This window comes from Bidens hawaiensis, unplaced genomic scaffold (genome assembly GCF_021521415.1).
Source record: "Bidens hawaiensis isolate Kalapana, Puna unplaced genomic scaffold, B.hawaiensis_p1.1 tig00020513_1, whole genome shotgun sequence".
Lineage (NCBI taxonomy): Eukaryota > Viridiplantae > Streptophyta > Magnoliopsida > Asterales > Asteraceae > Bidens > Bidens hawaiensis.
In genome coordinates, this window is record NW_027493132.1 from 42,092 (window position 1) to 63,082 (window position 20,991).

Here is a 20,991-nt window from a genome sequence, read left to right on the forward strand (position 1 = left end):
CTGGACATGAGTACTGCATATCATCCTCAGACTGACGGACAGTCTGAGCGAACCATTCAAACCCTTGAGGATATGCTTCGATCTTGTGTTCTTGATTTTGGAGGTAATTGGGATTCACACCTACCTCTGGTCGAGTTCTCTTATAATAACAGCTATCATTCCAGCATCGGTATGGCCCCATTTGAAGCACTTTACGGTCGAAAGTGCCGTTCACCGATTTGTTGGAACGAAGTGGGTGAAGTTCAAATCACAGGACCCGAACTAGTTCAAGAGACAACCGATAAAATCGCCAAGATCCGTGATCATCTGCTGACTGCCAGAAGCCGACAGAAGAGTTACGCAGATCGCAGGCGGAAGCCTCTCGAATTTCTAGTTGGTGATCTTGTTCTCCTCAAAGTGTCACCCTGGAAGGGTGTTGTCCGCTTTGGGAAGAAAGGTAAACTTGCACCTCGTTATGTTGGTCCGTTCAAGATTCTCGCGAGAGTAGGAAAAGTTGCCTACAAGCTAGACCTGCCGCCCCCGCTCAGCAATGTGCATCCAACTTTCCATGTATCCAATCTTAAGAAATGTTTAGCTGACGAGAACCTTCACATACCACTTGATGAAGTTCAAGTTGATGAGTCTATGCACTTCGTTGAGAGGCCTGTTGAGATTATGGATCGCGAGGTGAAGAAAACCAAGCGCAGTCGCATCCCTATTGTTAAAGTTCGTTGGCAGTCCAAGCGCGGAGCCGAGTTCACTTGGGAAAGGGAAGATCAGATAAAGATCAAGTACCCGCACCTTTTCTCTGCGCATCCTACTTCGAGATAAATTTCGGGACGAAATTTCTAAAAGTAGGGGAGACTGTGACAACTGCCCAATCCGACCCGACCCAGGTACCCGTTTTCGATCCGATTCTTTTTATAATTTAAATTTTGATTATTAATCTTTGTAAGTTTAACATTTAATAAATTATATATATATATTTTTATATTACTTACTAATAATAATAATTTCCGTCCCGCCTCTTCTTCTCTCTTGTCGCCGTCCCGCCTCTTTTTCTCTCTTGTCGCCATCCCGCCCCTCTGCTTAACCCTTAAGCCTTGAACCCCTTTTTCTCTTAACTCTTTGCTTGTCCTTTGGTTCTTCCCGCCTAAGGATGTCTGCGCAGCTCCACGCGCCAGACTCCTTACAAGGAAGCCTGCGTGATGACCGGCTGTTCCTGCGTTACGCGAGACGAATTCTTCTCGCAGCGCGCTAAGAATTGTAGTTCTTCTCGCAGCGCGCTAAGAACGGTGGTTCTTCCCGCGACGCGCTAAGAATTGTAGTTCTTCTCGCGACGCGCTAAGGATTTGTAGTTCTTCCCGCGACGCGCTAAGGATTTGTAGTTCTTCCCGCGACGCGCTAAGGATTTGTAGTTCTTCCCGCGACGCGCTAAGGATTTAAGTTCTTCCCGCGGCGCGCTAAGGATTTAAGTTCTTCCCGCGGCGCGCTAAGGATTTGTCCTCTGTCTGCCTTCGCCCTCGCGCGTGCGCTCGAGTCTTCTCGCGCCAGACCTTAAGTCTTTTCTTCTGTTTAGGTCAGCCTGTATGCCTTTGAAATATCTTATCTTTTGTGTGAGCACTTTAGGTCAGTTCTGACATCTGTCCGAAAAGCCACTTTCGGCGCAGCATGCGCACCAATCCTATTGGTTGACAGAAAAAGTGACTGACATAATCTTTTGAAATCTTCTTTTGCATGCCTTGAACAGTGTTTTATCTGACCCCTCCCATGCTTTACCTGCAACCTGTCAGCTTTTCCATCCCCTGCAGCTGCCGGCATATCTTTTGTTATCTTTTGCTTTTGTTTTCTTGTGCTTTTTAATATCTTTTGTCTGATTTGAGAAGATCTTTTCCTCTTTTTAAGGGATTGTGTTCCCTAGGGTTTCCCTATATATATAGCTATTTTCTTAACACTTCACACACTACACTTAAACACTCCCCATATCTCTCTCCCTTTGCTCTCTGCCCTAATTACTCAGCCGCCTCCACTCTCTTGCCTCCGTCTTTTCCCTTGTCCTGCCCAGATTTCCGGTAATATATAATATATAATAATTTGATAAAGATACATATTACTATACTAACATATATTCAAGGCATAAAACAAATCATTAAACCAATAACCTCTTATTTATAGGTTAACTTGTGCTTGTTTAAAAGTAGATTCTTGCATTATCTTTCCACACACCTTTTTCAGGTGAGTAACCTCGTACCTAATCCCTTTTTATTTTTAATGTTTTGGGATGTTCATGTGTTCGTACAAACTTGAGTCTTAAACTTGTTTATAAACTTTTGTCGCGCAAAACCCCATGTGTTATGGACGTAGACTTGGCTGTTTATTTGTATGTGTGGATCATTAACCGTCTTGTCGGCCTATTCCGCAGTTTTCATGGATCCATTAGATGAACACGGGAGAACTATCGTTTATGATTTCTCTTTTGTTTACACTTGCACAGTTTTCTTGTTTTTGTGCTCAACTGGGAGCACGGATTGAACTATGAGCTATGATCTAAGGCTTGATCACAATCTGATTACACCCTTGTTGAACACCAGTTATACACATGATGCGCGCAGATATTGTTATCTATTTATATCTATTAAACTTGATTTCTCACCGACACGCAAGTGTTGATGTTTTATTTTAACACATGTTCAGGTTTGCTGTAGCTGCTTTGGGAATCTCAAGGACACGTAGGATGTTTTCTTTTCTTTTGGACCTAGTTTAAAATGTAACAAGACAAGTTTATGTTATTTGAATATTTTGAGTTATGATATGATTAGTTTTATGTTACTTCGTGAAATCGTGTTCTGCGCGTGCGCGGTAAATGTATTTAATAAATATTGACACCCAAATAGTGTCACGAGTAATGAAACAATACGTGGCGCCCCGATGTATAATCCGCCATCGGTCGGGGTGTTACAATGACGAAGGTAATCAAAAGGCTCGTTGCAAACTATGTGGTTCAATATTAAAGCACGATTCCAACTCTACTTTGAGAAAGCACATCGAGAAGCCATATTGCAAGGCGTTGAAAGGGATTGGCGCGACCGATCAAATTGACTTGGGTAAAGATGGTACACTATTTCGTTACAACACGACTCAAGTTCAAGATAGAATGGCAAAGTTCGTTATTCAACGAGGTTTGCCGTTTAACCACTTTGATGACCCGGAGTTGACGTCGTTGATTCGCGAAACTCTACAACCGAGATACACACATGTAAGTCGTACTACCTTAAGACGTCATTGTATCAGGTTGTGGGAGTGTGCTAAAAAAGAGTTAATCGAGTCTTTTCATTCTTTAGAAGCCATGGTTAGTTTAACTACCGATGTTTGGTCGGCACCACACGGGTTGCCCGAATCATACATATGTGTCACCGCTCATTGGGTTGATCCGGTGACATGGCAATTGATGAAACGCACCATCGCTTTTGAAAACTTCCCGTTCCCACATACCGCCGAAAAATTGTTTGAATTACTTGATGAAGTTATAACGACTTACAACTTGAGAAATAAAATATTTTCGATTTCGTTTGACAACGCTTCAAACAATACTAAGGCGGCTGAAAAATTTATCATTAAATATTCACCACCTTGTTTCAGGGATTTTTTTCATGTCCGATGTGTTGCACATATCATCAACTTGGTTGTCCAAATAGGTCTTGACAATGAACACATTTGTGATGATTTAAAATACTTTAGACTTATGTTACAAGATGTCTTCAAAAGTGGTAAAAGAAGACATCTTGAATATAAGAACTATTGCAAGTCGGTTGAAAGAAAGTATTCGGGCCGAATTGGGACGTTCCAACCCGTTGGAACTCAACTTGTCATATGTTAAAGTGTGCTTTTGCCCAACGCCAAACTTTACAAGCTTTTCATAACAATCTTGTTGAAGAACGCGAGGCCGATATGTTTCCGGAAAGTGTTTGGGTCCAAGTCGGTTATTTGTTGGAGTATCTTGATGTGTTCAAAAAGTCAACAACAAAATTATCGGGAGTCTATTACCCTACTAGTTGTTGGGTTTTGCAAGAATTGTACTATATGTCTTGTGTTTTTAAAAGCTTTGCGGAGAAGAACAAACTCTTCGAAAATATTGTTGCGGTGATGAAAGAAAAGTTCATAAAATATTTTGAAATCATACCGCCGGTCTTTACTTGTGCCGCCGCATTAAACCCCTATTGGAATGTTAATGGGGTTGAAACAACGATTGAGGAAATATTCGACAACTTAGGTATGCACGAGATTGACCCGAAGTTGTCGACGGAAGCGAAGGACAAGTTCAACAAAAACCTTCAAGACCTTTATGACCATTATTTTCAAATGTATGGTCCAAGCACGAGATCGTCTTTTGTGAAAAAAACAACAACTGGTAGGCCGTGCAATGACCCACTTATAAACTTGATGAATGGGATTCGTGAATCGGCATCTAAGAGGCAAAGAGGAAACACACCAAGTAGCGAACTTGGTCGATATAGTGGAGCAAACTATGTTGAGGGCGCAACGGTCGACGAAATTCGCAATATTGATTTGTTGGCTTGGTGGAAAGGTAAACAAAACGAATTTCCCATTCTATCCGCCATGGCTCGTGATTTGCTTGCCGTACAAGCCTCAACGGTTGCTTCCGAATCGGTTTTTTCTCTTAGTGGGAGGGTGTTATCTATGCGAAGAACAAAGCTAACTCCCGAGTCTCTAGAGGTTTGCATCTGCCTAAAGGACCATTTGGATGCGGTGGATCGTGTACAACACAAGGCGAACTTTGAAGACGAAATACCAATAGAGCGTCATATTCATGATGAGGAGGCGGAGGACGGGGTTTCTTCCGATAACGAAGACGAGGGTGAAGACGAGAATGAAGACGAAGAAGAGTTGTAATTATTTGTTTTGGTAAAATTATTTGTAACTTGTTCAACTAATATTTAGTTTTGATTTGTTTTATTATAATTACTTTTGTTACTCATGATTAATTGTTTGTTACTTTTTTAATAACGACGAACATTTTATTCATCTAAAAAATAACTATTACAAACATTATTAAAACATAAACGATACTAAACATAACAACTAAAACATAAAAAACAAAGTCCGTCGTTTTAATCCGGGAATACTTATTTTTGGGTTGTAGAGCCGGACGACTCTCCCACTTCCGTTTTTTTAGCTTCCATTCTTCTTTTCTCTCGACAATACTTATTCGTATGTTTTCGTAATGTCGAGTTGGACGCTGCTTTAAGAAACTTCGAGCAATATTTGCAACGTGCCAACTCATGTGTGTCGGTCATGAGACACAAATCGTAATGAACCCAAACATCGGGGCATCTTGTTGTTTCGATCACCATAACAACGTCATCATTGGTTGCCATTTGTTGTCGGTTTAAGGTTAATTGTGGTTTGGAGTGTGTTTTATAGTTTTGGGAGTGGTTTAACAAGTACACAAACAAACCTTGCTATTTATAGAAAGAAGATAACCTATTTATAGTTAAAAAACCGGTTCCAACGGTCAAAAACGGCTATATAGCCGTTGGAACCGGTTCCTAACGGCTATAATGTTTAAATTTCAAAAAAAACCGGTGGAACCGGTTTTTACGTAAAAACCGGTTCCGGTTCCAACCTACCCGGTTCCTAAAAGTTTGCATTTCTGGGCATCGGTTCGGGTCGGGAACCGAACCGGTTCCTGACTGGAACCGGTTTCATTTTCTACCCGGTGTGAAAAAAACCGGTTCCGAACCGGTTCGGGTTTTCAAGGTGAACCCGATTTGCGCACCTCTAGGCTCAAGCAAATTGAGCCTGGTTTAATTTATAAAACGGTGGCCCAAAGCCCCAAAGTATAGTTGGTTAAGTGGTTATGGAATTTTTGGGCCTAGTCATGACCCAACCCAAAAGTGACCATTATACACTGTTAAGTGTTAACTTTTAAACATGTATATCAGAATTTGGGACGGGTATTCTTATTTTTAGTCTCGTATTCGATTCTAAAATCGTCTTCTATATCTTGTATCATATTCATAGTATGCTCATCAGCTTACTGAAAATCACATCACATGTTGAGATTCTAAACTTACACCTTTACCTAGTTTAAAAGTTTATGTAATTTATACTAAAAACGAAATTAGCATTTCTTTATGAAAAAAAATGATTTAATGTCTGCTCTAATACACAAGGTGAAGGAATATAAATAAATTGTTTACAAGCATGTTTCAAGTAAACCAATATCTATATCTATATGTATATCTATATCTATATTACATTATAATAGAGATAAGCGTCCTTTCATCTTCTACATTCTCTCTCTATGAGACGCCATTGTATTAATTATATGCTTCACCGCCGACACCCTTTAATCATTCAATCCTTTAATTCTCCGGCCATCAATTGATTGCTAATCACCGTTATTCTCTTAGGTTGATTGCTAATAACCGATACTGAATGCCCTCTCCCCTAAGCGATTAAATGCGACGTTGCTTCACTTTTAGACCATTTTCCCTATCCATCATGTGCCTTAAACTTCACTAGCGTTTGGGTAAGTCGAATAGAATCAATAGTAATTAGTGATAAAATACCAATCAAATTGGGTAAATTGAATTGAATCAATCGTAATTTTACTGTTGGTTATCGATCGTTTTAATTGAAAATTGCAGCTTCATTCTTTGATTGCAGGTTATGATTTTGCCTCTTCATAAATTTCAGGTTCGTAAATCCGTCTTTATTGCAGCTTATTATTTTCCGGTTTAAGTCTAATTTTAGTTATAATGTATCAGATTGGAATCGGGTAAGGTATCGCGTTAATAGTATGCATGTTTAATTTTTTTTAGCTAATTTTAAATTTTGTTTGTCATATTTGGGTTCATCAGCATTTAACATTAAGAGAGAAAATGGGATTGTGTACGAAAAAGAATGGAAGCAGAGTTGAGCAACTCAGATATTGAAGAATTTAAGTAAGCAAGCAAAAAATATAAACTTGTTTATGTATCAGAATTCAGAAATGATGTCTAAACTTATTAAAAAAATGCTACTGCAAGTTCTGCAACTGCAATCAATAGATGAAATGAAAAGAATTTATAACAATATATCATATTAATCAGATAACAAATATATAAACAATTCTGTAAACAAGTTGATCCACTTGTAAGTACTTAAGTTAAAACTTTCAACAAAGCCACGATTAAACTAACTCGAGTCGAGCTCAAGCCTAACTTAAAAGCTCATTCAATATACAACCTCGAGCGCCATATCTAAAAACATCGAACCCATTGCTTCGTCATTCACTCATCGCCGTCATCAGCACCACAATCGACCTCCCTAAGCTTCAACAACAAAAACAACATCACCCCACACACAAACCCCAAAGCCGCACTCGACCCAGTGAGCGAAACCGCCGCACACACCAACATCACAAACGACTCTTCCTTCGTATTCATATCCTTCGACGCCATCGCTAACTCCACCCCCGCAAACAAAAGCAACGCCCCCAAAATCCCCACCGGAAACTGATTCAATATCCTCACAAACGAGTTCCCAAACAATAACCCCAGCACCAATTTCCCCACTCCCAAAAACAAAACCGAAGCCCCGGTTCTCCCACCGAACCGGTACTGACCTGCTAACCCACCCGCCCCGTGACACACCGGCATCGCCCCAAACCAACACCCCACCAAATTCATCACCCCCACACTAACCGACACCGCAGTCACCGACGCCTCATGGTCCGGAAACAAGTCGACGGATAACTTACAAACCGCGATAACCGAATTCAATATCGATAACGGGATTTGCGGAACCGATCCCCGGAGAAACCCGGTTTTGAAATCGTCCCATGTGATCTTCAAAACATGAAACTTCGAAGGCCCTAATTCCAAATTACTAATAATCCCAGGGTCAATAATAAAACATAATATTATACCCATCAAGAAAACAATCAAAGCACCGGGAATTGCCGATAATATCTTCAGTCTCCGGCGAACCTTCAGTTTTCCGGCAAACCTTTCACTATTCTCATAAGTTTCACCAGACCCAGTTGTGATTATTAAAAACACAATCGCTGAGATGGCAACAATCAACCCATCAAGTCCAACCCACGGGCGTGAACCACCCTGTTTATTAGCGGCAAAGTCCTGTTCATACCGGACGTATTTAATAGCCGTGAAAGCAAACGAAAGCCCTTGTGAGAGCTGAACGCCACGGACAACCGGAAGCGGGATGAACCGGTACAGGAACGACATGAGGCCGGTGGCGCCGAGGAAGAGGAGGACGGAGGCGGTGCCGATACCGGCGGCGGCGATTTGGGAGAGAGTGAGGAGAGGTTGTTCGGAGATGGCGACGGAGGCGATGGATTTCATGGGCTGGACTGGCATGGGGATGCCGAAGAGGAGTCCGGTGAGGATGTTGTATAAGGCGGTGAAGATTAAGGTGGTGCCGAGGTCGAGTTTGGAGACTAGGGTTAGGGCTAAGACGATGGGTATGTAGGTGCCGAGGTCGCCGACTGAGCCGCCGAGTTCGGACCAGAAGGTGGTTTTGTGGAGGTGGAGGGAGGTGATGGCGTTGGATGGGATTTGGCGAAACCAGTTAAGGTTAGGGTGGTGTGTGAGGAGTGGTGTGGTGGTGGTGGGTGATGATTCTTCGTCCATGGTGGTTTCCGGTGACGGTTAGTTTTTGTTTGCTGGGGATGTATTAATATTAAGGGATTCGCAGAACTGATCCTTGGAATATTCTGTTAAGTGTTTGTTCCTTGGAATATTCTGTTAAGTGTTTGTTTTAGTACCTTTAGTTTAGAAATCACAATTGTAACCCCGTGACTTTTATTTCTAGTTTACAGCTTTTTAACATCATTTTTAGTTCAACAGCAAAAGGCTAGATTTGCAAAATTGAGGTGTCATTAGCCTCGTTATAGGTAGAGATGGCAATGAGTCGGTATGGGACGGGTCCAGGTAATCCCAAACCTATACCCGATTGTAAAAACTCGTCTCAAATTCGTCAGGTATTTATCGGGTATCGGGTATACCCATTAGTTTGTTATAGATACATGCCAGACATGCTTGACACAAAATCCATCAGGTTTCTATTGTGTGGAATAATATTAATCGTCTGTTGATACTGAGGGTATAGGAAGAAGATTAGTCATTAAAAGAAAAGAGTAGATTAACAGTGTCTAACGATGGATATTGGAATGCGAAGTAGGAATTGGGTAGGAAGGATTTGAGAATTGAATTATTGTAATATGGAAACTCTAAAAAGTCTTAAAAGACTCTTATATTTTATGTAGAAATTTAATATTTGTTAATACACTAAGATAAATATAATTAATATACAAAAACATAAAATTATGTCGAATTATTCGGGTATATAATTGGGTAAATTGGTCTATGTTATCGGATATGATAGAAATCCCAAATCCATCCCAAACCCGCGAAGATTTTCAAAAGTAATTCCAAACTCGTCTCATACCCTAATGGGACGAGTCTTACCCGTCCCAATTATGTTAGATTTTGGGTTTTCCCATCGGGTTCGGGTTCATTCCTATCTTTTTTTTTTGAACAGCTAAAATTTCATTTCAACCAAAACACCAAAACTCAGCAAGTAGCTGAAAAACACTTTAGGGAAGAACAAAAAAAAAAAAAAACAGAACCAAAACCCCCAAGGCCGCTACCCAAACAAAATCCATAAACTCAAACCCTCCAAAGAAAATCCTATGGCCTCTATGACGCCAAGCCTGATTTGTTTCTTTTAACAAAGTTAAAATGCATGTTTGGTGTTTCAATGTAAAACCTTCAAAATTCTAAAGTATTATCCTATTAGAGTTTGTGTAGATAACTATTATATTGTTTTTAGGTGATTGTGTTATTTTTATTTTGCTATTCTAGTAATAACTTATAAATTGGTGAAGTATGTTTTAAGTTATACGGAATCGTTTTATAATAAAACATCAGTGGTTTTTTTTGACTCAACGTATGTTTTATTAGCCATAACAATAGATTGTGGATTACTGGATTATCATAGGCTACAAAAAAAAGTTTGAATGCTATGAAACAAGAGGTTAGTTTTGAATTTGACAATTGACAAGGAGTAGAGTGTAAAACTGATAACATTTGATGTGTTTTGCTTTGTTTTGCTTTGGTATAAAGATGAAGGGGTGTAAGTAGAAATTAAATGTAGAAAAGAGATGGATGCACATAAAACAGCTGTTGGAATGCATCAAGAGACGGATTGATTGCTGTTGGGATCAGGGGATTTATGAGAGTATGGGACTTGGGTAGCCGTGTGTTTGGTTGCCTCTATTCTTTTCTAGGGGTCACTGATATTGGAATTGAGTTGTTAACCAAGCTAAGTCCAAACCAAGGATATAACTAAGGATGTGACATTCCATCTGATCTTTATATTTTGTGGCAATATTTTCATAACGTGTAATACATCACTACGTAATTTAAACTAATATTATGATGTTTACAAGAGAACATTAATAACGGGTAAAAATTAACGTGAGTATATTTGAAAAAAATCTTTGTTTTCCTTTGAGACCGTCAGGACAACCGATGCAATGGTCTCTGAAGGGGAAGGGCCGGTTAGCAAAAGATTAACCTAGATGATGCCGGTCTTTAAATCATGTGTTCTCCAATGGGACGGAAGGAATATATCAATCAGCCAATAAGAATAAAAAGTGTCGATGTTAAGGTCGTTACAAATAATGGAAAGGTATATTTGAGGTTTGTAATTTTGATACTGAATTAATTGTATCGGAATTTCCTAACTTAGTCTCAGTAGAAAAAAAAAACTTTTTTTGAACCAGCCAGCCAAGGCAATGTGCCGCTTTATAGTGGGAATTGGTGATTGGCATCGACATCATGGCTCACCGAGAGTTGTGTTTCGAAATTTGCATTTTTTACGATTATGTTTAAAAATTAACACGTACATAGTTTATTGTGCAAATAATTCTTGACTTTTATGGAAAACAAAGAACAAACAAAAAGTACATTGGTTCTATTTGTATTCGCCCTACGAACTTTACATTATAATGAACTTACACATCAACGCAATTTCAACCCATATATGTTTTACATCCAAGAGCATTCACATTGGAATCTCTATAACCATATTTTCTATATAATATAAAAATAAAAAAGAAAAATAGGGTAAACAGGACTAAAAATGTGTGTGTGTTGTGAGAGTAGGGCCTCACCTTTTACCCCTTATGTGGTTTGGATGAAGTTTGTCACAAACGTTTAGCCCCCAACAAGGCAAGTCCATGGAAAAATAGCCCCGTAACTTCGGGATAAGGGGTGCCTCCTCACAAAGGGGGTCACAATGACCAGGCTAGGCGACTGTTTGCCAAAAACACAAGTCTCCGCAAAGTCATAAGACCGTGTATGGGGCTGACGCATGCCGAGTGCCGGAAAGTAAAGGAAGTTGGTGACCTGATGACAGGGGAGCCGGCGATTGAAGCCCTGGTGAACGGTAATCGTAACTATAACGGTCCTACGGTAGCGAAATTCCTTGTCAAGTAAGTTCCGACCAACACAAAAGGTGTACCCCTCTTGTCCACTAGAATCCACATCATCCAAACCTTAAGTTTCACACCTTGTTATGGATGTTCTTATACTTAACCCCTATATTCTTTGTGAGTGTATAAGAAAGAGAAAAATATAAAATAAATTAAGTGTTTGTGACTAAGATAGAAATTGAAAGTTGAATGTATGAGGTTTTTAAAAAATAAGCAAAAATTTAAAAAAACAATGTGTGTTTTTTAGATTATAGAGATGGAGTCTCAAATGGTATTAACTAAAATGAGAAGGGATCAAACCCTAACGTCCTGTTCTTGAGTTTTTTTAAAGAATGGAAAGGAAATGAAAACTAAGGATAGTTAAAAAATAGGGTAGCGTTTGTTATGCAGTAATGACAGGCGGAATGGAATGATTCATTGCGTGGTAATGAAATAAGAGGTGTTTGGTTGCACAATGGAATGGAATCATCCATTACACATGGAATCCAATTCCATCAAAACCATTCCTTCCCACCCCCCTTCTTTTTTCATTTCATTCCTCCTTCAACCTACTTTCTCAACAACACCATCATATAACAACCACCACCACCACTACAATAGCCACCACCATCATCTGACCACCACCGCCACCGTCACCACCACCACCTGACCGCCACCGTCGCCATCACCACCACCTTACCACCAAAGCTACCACCGCCACCATCGTCGCCAAAACCACGCCTGATGTGTGAAAAGATATATATAAATATTAATAACTAATTCTCGCTATTCAACACTAAGTCTTAAATTTATAAAACCAAACAATCCTAACTAAACTTCACACAAACGACAAGTGTACCGGTCGCGTAGCAGCACAGTCTAATGGAAGCCCGGATGTCGAACACAAAGACACGTGAGAACGGCTCAGATAATTAACCCTAATATAAGTCCTGCCTAAATAATATATTTATTTATCTTAATTATTTAAACTAACTAAACTTAACTAACTTAACTTAGCTAACGATGAAACTTAACGAAACTAACGATAATAAGAAAACGAATCACCTAGGTAAGATGACTTAACATGTATAGGATGGCTCAGGTGCTCACAAGTGTTTGAAATCGGCTTCTAAATATGAACTAAGATAGATGTAATCAAAGCAACTGGGTCCCCACGGTCAGTTTTACCAGAAAACCCTAACAACGTCTACTTAGCTTTTAATTCACGGTTGTTTATTTACGTACCCTAATGATTTATTACTTGGTCCGTATCAAAATCACAATGCTCACTAAGGCTCAAGCTAATTACAAACCTAGGAAGAGAGGGGTAATTCAATAATAAGGATAAAATAACTCAACTTACAAACTAACCTAGTCGATAGCTAGAAAACCGTACGTGGTCTCGCAACAGGTAACTAAATCAACTAAAGCAGAGAGATAAGCTAACCCCTAAGGTTTTGTTCCAACTCAAAGAGGATGATCCTACTGACCTAAATGATTCAAGAAACATAAACCCTAATGGCACACGTCTACCACAATCAATCAACACACTTAGTATTAACCGAACTAGCAATTAACGACCACACGAAACAAATTCATGCAATAATCAACTACTTGGGGCTCATGCAACCTAAAATACATCTAATGGAAGCAAGGTTCATGGAATAATATCACAAATTATGAAGTTTACAATAACTAAACAATCAAACACGAAATTAGCACCCGAAAAGTGATAAATCAACCGTTAAACATCAAACCTAGGTGATTCAAACAAGTTTAGCCAAGAATAATGAATGAACAGCAGATAACATAGATAAAAATGATAAACATGTTCATTAGAATCTGATTACAACTTGTTTGAATGTCTAACACTCAAAAACGAACTCACAATCGTTAAAATACTCAAAACCGACAACCGGGTGATGAAATAACGAACCGGCTGCTCCTCCTCCTTGGTATTTCGACTTGAACAGATGTGATGGGCTGGAAATATGATTTGATATCGTTTTTAGGGTTTAGGGTTATTAAATATATCATTAAACTTGATAAACAAGCCAAACTAGGTCCAAACAAGCCCATATAAGACAAAATAGTCATGTTGATGCATTTAGGCAGCCATGGAACACCCCTAGGGCCCCAAGCTACGTGACCATGAAGGGTCAGGTGGCCGCTCGGCGTGGCCATGCCCTTTGGGTCTTCGTTTATCGACTGCTGACTCGTTTAAACTTCGTTTGTGCGTACCGGCTTCATCCGAGCTCCGTTTTAGCTGATTCTTTTTTCATTTGACTCGTTTTCTCTCTCTCTCTTCAACATGGGACCTATCACATACACAAACATGTAATTTCATGCAAGAATAACAAAATAATCGTTAACATTTAAGCACAAAATAACATAAAAACTATTAGAAAAACATGTGTGTTTTACACCACATCAACGCCAATCATTGTCACCGTCGCCACCCGACCATAACCGCCACCACCGTCATCACCACCCTACCACTGCCATCACTACTAATGCTACCATCGGTTGACCACCACCACCACAACCACCACCCCCGCCGCCTGACCGCCACCACCACCATCGCCACCGTCACCACCATTTTCATCTCCAGAGCTACCACCATTGTCGCCAATTCAGTTTTTTTTGGTAAAAAAATATATATATTGGGATAGGATTTTTTTAATTATTTCTATTTCATTCCTAAATTTTTTTTTCGGATACCAATCAATATAAAGTAATTATTCATTTCATTCCCATATGTTAACCAAACAAGACGAAGGAATTGTAATGATCCATTTCATTCCTTTGTCCATTCCATTCCTTCTTCCATTCCATTCCCCCTTCATTCCATTCCTTTCAACCAAACATACCCTAGGTGTTCTTGAGTTTTTTTTAGAATGGAAAGGAAAGGAGTATGAGGAGTTAGGATGGATTAAATTGATATATTTTTCCAATAAGTTATCCTCCAAAAAATGGTCTGATTACTAAGGATAACAAAACCTAATTATAAACTCATCTTCTTCTGACGTTCCTTCATCTTCTTCATTGCTTATTAGGTCAAGAACACCCATAGTCTTCTTGTCTTGTTCCACCATTTCTCGCAGCTTTTCTCGGTGTAACATCACGTAAATATAGGGCCACAAATGTCAAGTTTCCAAAATCAAAGGACCAGATTTGTCAAAATCCAAACTCCAGGGACTAAACTGAAAAATCTGTTTTCTTGACCTATCGCGCTACGCGACAGGCCAAGAGAGACACCCATCGCGTACTGCGATGGGGTGTCTGACAGATAATGACACGTGTGCCACGTGGCACACGGTGGCAACGTCTGCCGCCACGTGGCAACACGTCTGCCACGTGTCACCACGTGGCGCGACGCCTGCCACGTGTCGACACGTGGCAGGTCTAGTGTGTGACTGGCCAGGCCTACGTCGCGGTACGCGACGGGCCAGCCAAGGGACCCGTTGCGTATCGCGATGGGACCCGAAATCAAGTCTATAAATAGCGAGGTCCGGCTCTTCCCATTTGCACACCAAAAATCACACATATACTCTCTCACTACTCTCTCTCTAAACCTCGAAGTTCGTGCCATCGATCTCTCTCGAAAACCGTGCCCCGTTACCTCGTTTCCGTGTCCATTATCCTGATATACGTACCACTCCCCGACGACGTTCCAAACAAGAAGAAAGTGCTGCTCCGATGTCCCGACGTTTACCTTGAAGTACGTGCTAAGAAGAGTTGGTGTCTCGATAAGCGTGCCAAAGGACTGATCAAGCGTGTGTGGATAAGAGAGATGGAGTCAAAAGTGCTGCCCGAGTGTGAAGGGTATTTCTAAGCCAAGCAAGGTAGGCATAATGCCCGACCAAAATAATAATAAAATATTATAAAGGCTTAATACCCCAAGTCGATATTATTCTCGATAAACAAAGAAAGATATAACAAAGAAAATAAAGAAAAGAAAGATAATATATATATATGAATATATATAAGATTATTTTTTGTTATGAAATATATTATTTAAGTGTAATGAGTATACTTAAATAATAAAGAAAGAAAAATACGTTTCTTAATGAAGAAGAAATGTCGGGTTTTATGAATTAACTAAAGGTTTATAAATATTACTTTTCAACTAAAGGTTTTAAAGTAAAAAGAGGTTATGAACTAAAGGTTCATCGAGATAAATAAGACTAAAGGTCTTAAGCCGGATCGTGTATCCGACTAACAAGGTTATACTCGTACTATAGGTGCGAGATAGCGAGAAAGACTCCACATACGGTGTTGGAAGCCGATCCTATTGAAAAGGTGAATACGCCACACTTTTACAAACTTGTTTTCAAACAAACAAACGTGTTATGTGTAAAGCTTTACATGAGGCTATGTGTCTCTAAAAACATTGTAAATAAGAGTATAAACCTAGCCCTAAGGTTGTGGTATACGTTTGTCTGGATCCTTACATATGTGGTATGCGGTGGGCACATCGCACCACGCCTGGTCACGACCTCCAGCCACGATGGGCCGGACCAAAGTATGTCCGAGTGAGAATGACCTTGTGTATATTTATGGTACCTAAGTACGTCGAAATGCTGCGGTGTTTTGCTGAGGTGACCTAGTGTAGAGACTCGAGTTTGATGATTGTTTAACTTGATTATTCCTAAGCCAAGATGGGCCGAGGCTTACGTGGTCTCGAGGGGTAATTAAGTAAAGAAAATATTTTTAGTGTCAGCATATTCACCAGCATTCGTTGCTGACGTATTTTTATAACATTTTGCAGGTAATCAAGAATAGAGCTTGAAAAGACGAAGAAGCTCAAGAATCCGATGGCTTGGATAATTTTGTTTAAATATTAAAATATAATCCTTTTGTGAAACATATAAACAAGTAAATACTAAACGAGACTTTCGTCTCGTTCTTTTGTAATGTAAATATTTATAATATCGATCCTTATGTTTTATAAAGTCTTCCGCTAAATAACTACAACTCTGATTTATTTACAAATGTGGTGCCAACTATTGATCACACGCCTAGGCCCGAAATGGGGGTGTGACACTCGGCACAACATCGAAGACATAAACTTCTCCCTGAAACGACAACGTAAGCTAATCGGCACCGCCACCGGGTCCACCGCCAGCACCACCGGCAACCGGATGAATCTCTGTATCGGGTACATACATCGGATGCGGCGGAACAACACCCATATCTTCCATTCCACCACCTTCAAGACCACCAGTACTCTGCAACCCATGATGATTATGATGATGGTATTGTATCGGATCTGACTCAGTTTATCTGTGGACTCCTCTTCGCCACCTGCAACATCATCATCTTCTTGCACAACCACATGTGGGTTATCATTGTTATTGAAATTATGATAATGGTGGTGGTGTAAATTGGTTGCCTGTAGATGGACTTTTTCCTACATCGATGAATGATGGTGGTGTTGGTTGTTATTATTATTAGCTTCTCACATCATCCAATTGCATCAATTGAAGCCCAGAATTAAAGAATTGAATTGAGTGATTGATTGAAATATTGGGGTCATGTGATGTAAGAAAAGGGGGAAAAAGCCTTATCTTAGCAGGATGAGGATTTCAAGAACTTCTCACAATTTGATAAGGCTTTATGTGACTTGTACCTCGTGCGTCGATTGTTGTAACAATGTGTTTACTCGTGTGTTGTAACAATGTGTTTTAAAGCCTGTTGCAAGTAAAAGTGTGTGTTTGTTTTTGGAGACGGTTGCTTATTAAGCATGAGGGATAAAATTGTAAAAATGTTATTTTCCTTTTCTTTCCATCCAACTCAACAACATAGTTATCATTTCCTTTCATTTAATTTCCTTTCAACTCAAAAACACACATAATTAAAAAAATTTTCCTTCCCTTCCCTTCCCTCTCATTTCCTTTTCTTTCCTTGGTTAAAAAACTCAAGAACAAGACGACCTCTTACAAATTTAAAATGCTTTCAATAACAGAGAATCTTAACAACAACGTTCTAGTGAAGTCGCTTCTGAACATTATTTTAATAAGGGTTGGCATAACTCTTCCAACTAGTTCCTCGCATTTACATTTTTCATTAGCTTAAACTTGGTATTACTCTATATAATAGTTACCAAGCTCGTTGTTAAAAATATAACAACTCCATACCAATTACACACGAGTATGGACTTTATTAGTTTAATCCATGGTTTTGAACCCGGCCCGGCCGGTACGACCGGGATCCGACCTTAACACCGGTCCGGGTCGGGGTGTATAACCCGTTTTCTATTGGGCCGGCCGGTCTGTGCGGACGCCGGTTGGACCGGACCCGGTGACCTGGCGGTCGGACCGACAGATGGTGAAGTGATTTAACCATAAAACTTCCATGATGAAGATGGTGAAGTGATCGGAGGCGGCGCTATAACTTTTATTTAGGGTTTGATAAATCTTAGAGAATATATTATACATGAGCACTGACTTTTATTATCATTTTACTAAGTTACATTTTATACCTTTAAAATATTAAACTTAACCCTAAACTTGTTCTAATGTGTAGTTTCGTTTTCTTGTTTCTTGAATTTTATATTTTTAACAAAACTTGTTTATTATTATTATTATTATTGTTATTATTATTATTTATTTTATTATGACGTCGCCGGGTTGATGTCCGGTCCGACCTTTGACCCCGTAAGGTGTCCGGGTCAATGGCCAAAACAGGTAAAGTTAACGAGAAGAAAAAATATATATCATCATCATCGTACTCAGTATATCCCACCAATAGCAAAGCTATGGTAGGGTCTGAGGAAGGTAAGATGTAGACAGCCTTACCTCTACCCTATAAGGATAGAGAGGCTGCTTCCGGTGAGACCCCCGGCTGGATAATAGTTTTGCATCAAGCCTTGGACATAAGGCACATAGCACTCAATCATTGGGACACCGGCTGATCGGTGCATGTACCCTTGTCTTTCGGCTATCAACGCCACTACATGATGCCTGATTAACCGTCCGTCACTTTTAACGTTATTTTCACGAGATTAGTAAAATAACGTCAAAATTAGTGCAATTTCACTTTTGCCCACCCGAGGGTTCACACATATATACATCATATGTGCGCACCGCAAGCAGGGCTTAAGAAAAAATATATATATATATATAAATATGAAGTGCATGAACCTTTGTAGCAGTTCAAAGAAAGTCATGAAACGACTTTAGTAGACAGAAAGGTAGCAAGTGACGCAGGTCGAGTAAAAAGAAAAACGGGCGAAAGCCAAAAAAGGTAAAGTTAACGGTTGTTTTTCACCTTCGAAGAGAACCTTAACTTATGGGCTTATATGCCAAGCCAGTTGGCTTGCGTCTTTTACCCATTCATCCCCTTTGTCCCGGTTCATTTTAAACTAAAATGCAACCGAAGTCCCCCGTCAACCAATTTATTCTCAAATGGTTATCCTAATTTGCTATGTCTACCCGATTTCTTTCATCTTGGTTTATTGTCATGTTATTGTATGTTGGTTCAAATCTGTTACAGTCCTTGGCTCCCATGCAGTTAACTGAAGTTGAAATTGAATACAAACGCTTGATAACAAATATCAAACACATATTTGAATATTTGATAAGCATGTAAGCTTAATTTAGAGGAATTTGCTTTTTTAAGTAAAGTGCATAATAAAATTAATTAAAAATCTCTCAACTTAATCAGGGATGGCTGTGTATGTTGCTAAAGTGGCAACTAAGCATTAAAAGCTTTATCGTAATATCGTATGATACACATGGTCTCCAAAGATTTTCTAAAGTATTAAGGTTTATAGTCAAAAACTTAACAAGGTAAACTAGTTCAGTAGTTTGACCCATTTACTTTTGGATTGATCGATTCGGGTTACACTTGTCAAACATGTCCAAAGGATTATAAATCCTCTTTTCAGACCTTTTGTCAAAGAAATGCTCTTGGACAAAATATTTCAAGTCAATCCAACCCAAACAGTAAAAATTTTGAGTTTTGGTTTCAACCTGTTTTTCTTGTTACCCAACTTGCCTGGCATGCCAATTATGACTTTCACTGAATTAGTCAGAGAGAAAAATGGTCTCCCACGCTTCATTTTTTTTACCAAAACTTAAAAAAAAACGCTTTAAATGTCCATTTTGCATAATTAGCTCCTTAAAACTAGTATGAAAAACAAGATGCAGGCATTACCAATTAGTTCAATTGGACCATAGCAACAAGATTGAGGTCAAATGATAAAGTAATTGATAGTTCAGGTCAGGGTGACATGAAATACTTTGTCCAAGACCTATACTGTTATAGCAAGCCTCAGTATGCATATAACATATACAAGTGACCGATTTGTCAAATGTAACCCTAATCAACCAATCCAAGAGAATTTGATGCCAACTCACCTTACTAGAACACGAGAGTAGATGTTTTTACCTCTTGTAACAATATATTTCAACACCTTACTCATAAAAGAGCTTTCTACGAATCGGTTCCACCTCAGTAAGCTCTTCATCTTCAAAAGCATCTACAACATCAGTAACCTAAACAGCCTTCCATGTCTAATACCCTAACTAACTAGTTTAAAATCGATTTACAAATTTATTCTCTTTTGTAAAATGCGGTTTTGACTATCCAAAACAACCACAGTTCATATACTAAATTAGTGGTCTGTGCACCTTCTTAATGCTTAGCCATTCAACTACAAAAATGCATCTAGACAACACAAATGGTAGAGTTTCAACTAGAAACATATTTAGAAAATATACCGATGCAGTCTGCATAAGGTTCTTAAAAAATGCATGTACACAACTATAGGAAAAATACTAACCCAATCTGTAATTAGCTCAATCATTTCCTAAATAAAGCAAGGTTCATCCTCACTATCAGAAACTTCTAACACATGGGAAAAAAAAGTTGTAATGAACTGACTTGTAACAAAAAATTCAGAATACCTTCAACGTCACCTGTGGATTTTTCTTTTAGAATGTAAATTGCATTAGCAGTAGGACTTAAGAAATGCACATATTAGTAGCACTTACTAAGAAATGCAAATAAAGAAACCTTTTTATGCTTGTCAAACACACTAGGCCTTCCAACCCATCCCACTTGACACACTTCATTTTAGACTATTTTCCACTAACAATGAAAGAAAATCCTAAGCCCCCCTTCGGCCAATTCCTTCTCAAATGGTCAAAAATGCCACCGATAAAAGCAGTTCATCGTTCAATAAGATTATTTCCAAATAAACAAAACTCTGGAACTTTACTAGAGTTTTTACTAGCAGAACTTTACAATTTTTATAAGACTAAAAAAAGAATAATTTAGAAATTAGCAGTCAAAAATTAAAATCTAAAAACAAAGCATGACAAAAAACAAACTTCATCAAGAAAGCAATTCACGATAGATTCGCAACCTGTCACCACATCAACCCCAAAGTGCCTCAAAGTACAAAGACAAGTTGAAACAAGTGTTTTAAGTGCCCTTGTAACAGCATCTCAGGTTCTCGAATGTAAGTTTAAGACAATTATGTTTAGAAAAGAAAACTTGGG

The 20,991-nt window shown here is 39.1% G+C and overlaps 1 pseudogene; it reads right to left on the reverse strand.

Annotated features, from left to right (window-relative positions):
- Window positions 1-7,111: 7,111 nt before the first annotated feature.
- LOC143560907 (molybdate transporter 2 pseudogene) lies at window positions 7,112-8,655 on the reverse strand (annotated as a pseudogene).
- Between the last annotated feature and the right edge of the window lie 12,336 nt (window positions 8,656-20,991).